At 31.0% G+C, this 2,404-nt stretch overlaps 1 protein-coding gene across 1 annotated transcript in view; it reads right to left on the reverse strand.

The window, feature by feature from the left end:
- Nucleotides 1-2,404, reverse strand: part of LOC118742349 — a 205,477-nt gene that overhangs the window by 99,003 nt on the left and 104,070 nt on the right. The window lies entirely within an intron of this gene.

Below are 2,404 nucleotides of genomic sequence, written 5' to 3' on the forward strand. Positions count from 1 at the left end.
AATAACAATTTTGACATTACACTTCGGATACCTTTTGTATGTTTTTTTGAGTATAACTTTTTCAGCACAAAACGGAGACTTTCAAAAATCATGGCAAATAGTAAATGTAATATTGGAAAATACATTAGGTGTTGAGAAAATTATGTGCTCATCTTTGGAAATAAACTGTAACAATTGGAAATCTGTCACTCGTAATTATCAAAAAGGTAATATTTTAAGTTCTTTTCCATTTGCACTTCCAGCAATTACTAATAGTTCTTATTAATTAATTACACATTAAAGATAAAAATAAGACCCTTTACTGCTGCGTGCCTTTGAGAATATTAAAAATATAACAAATATTGGTATTTGCGTGTCTGGCCCACTGACAGACTAAAATATTACAGGTTAGCATTAAGCGTGATCGTTAGATAACATTCTTCATAAAGTTCGTTGAAATTGCTAAATACCTAAAATAATTGTTGTCTAAAATACGGCCATGAATTTATATGTGTGTGTTAGGGATGTCAATTTTTCAGCTTTTTCCGATCCCGGGATTTTCGGGATGTCGTTATCACAATCCCGGGATCCCGACATTAGTCCTGGGATTTCGATATTCATTGCTTTTCAACAACCTAAATCGAAAAAATTGCTCTATATTGTATGAGAAGCTCTCCTACCATAAAATAAATAATAAATGTGATTGAAACCTTCTTTTTTATATGAAGTGGCGTTTTTATTTTTTCTTTCCGACGTCAGGATTTACCTTAAAGGACTTTGTAATTTCAAAGATATGATTAATTCCAAAAATTACTTAAAAAATTCAATGCAATGTATAATAATTATATGGGTACTAAATGCAAGAGGAAATTTGCTTTAGAATTTAAAAAAAATAAAATTTTTTGGATTCACAAGGACGAATAGGTAATTTTTTAAGCTGAAAAGTCAGAAGGACGAAATTCGAGTATGTTATCGAGTTTATATAAGTCCTTAATATATAATTTTTTCAAAAACTAATATTGGGAAATTTCTAGGATACAATTTTTAAAGGACATTCTCAATACTTACCAGTCCTACTGCACCAAAACCTTGAATCTGTTTAAATTCTACAGGATTTCTCCTTCACATTTCTCTGACTTTTTTAATAATTTTTGAATTACTGACGTCAGAGTGAAAAACTAAAAACGCAATTTTACTATATTTGGCCCATGGTTTCGCCAATGTATTGATATTTGTGTTTAAAATTTACTATCGGGCGGTGTTATATGTATAATGAGCTAGATAAAAAAAGCAATATAGCCAATACTTGTCAGTTTCTATTATTGCCATCAGTGCAAATTACAAATCCCGAAATTTGCCAAGAATCCCGGAATTTTTGGGACCTTAAAAAGGCCGGGATCTCGTGATCCCGGGATTAACATTCCTAGCGTGTATATTAGGATTTTCAGTGCGGTTAGCGAAATTTTAAATATTTACTGCAAAATGATATTTTCAACGGTTCTTAAGCAAAAATTAGTTTTTCTTAAAATTTTTTGGAAACTGGGCGTGGCCCGCCCACTTATGTCAAATATTTGTATCTCGAAAACTAATTCACCACTCTCTACCAAATTTTATATACACATTGCACCGGACCTTTTTTAAATACTGCCTTACAAATTTTTTAAATCGAACAAAAACTGCGCCCTCTAGAAGTATCCCCAACTTTGAGTTTCCAAAATTATTGTTTTTTGCTTATAAATCTTAATGCATTTGAGAAAAATAAATCACAAGAATTTAATGTTCCTCAATGGATTTCAAACAGTTTGATGTATAATTTATTTTTGTGCATCCAATTTAAAAATTTACGTTTTCTTAGCGTTGGATCGCAAGGTAGAAGTATTTTTGTGCGTTCAGTTTTAAAATTTATGTTTTTTAGTGTTGGATCGCACGATTCCGGAGATTTGCCCATATATAATTCATGCACTGGTGGGACAAAACTTGTGCCATGTATAACATTGAATAGGGAACCTGTTAATAAATATAAAATAAATAAAAATATTTAAAGTCGATCCAAAATTTCGGGCGTGTTTCTACACCCAAACCCCCTCTACATCCGCCACTGTGTTGAACTATAAAATGGTTTATTTTACGTCATTGTAACAATGGTTCGAAGACATACATACATATGTAAGTAGTACTTGCTTTAACTTGGAATAACTTTATTTTCAAGACGTGACCAATAGAAAAAGTTTTCTTGCAAAATGTCGAAGAATATGCCATAAAACTGGCTCACTCATACTCATAAATAAAAAAAAATTTGATGTATTTCGAAAATGTCCAACATTTTCAATGTACTCTTGCTAAACTATTATTTTTAAGCTTCAATCCTTCTTTTTCTAAAGTTAAAATTTAAAAGTATATTGGCGTTGCAAAATACGTTATCCGT

The sequence above is a fragment of the Rhagoletis pomonella genome, unplaced genomic scaffold (genome assembly GCF_013731165.1).
Source record: "Rhagoletis pomonella isolate Grant_MI unplaced genomic scaffold, Rhpom_1.0 Rhpom_scaffold_00007, whole genome shotgun sequence".
Classification (NCBI taxonomy): domain Eukaryota; kingdom Metazoa; phylum Arthropoda; class Insecta; order Diptera; family Tephritidae; genus Rhagoletis; species Rhagoletis pomonella.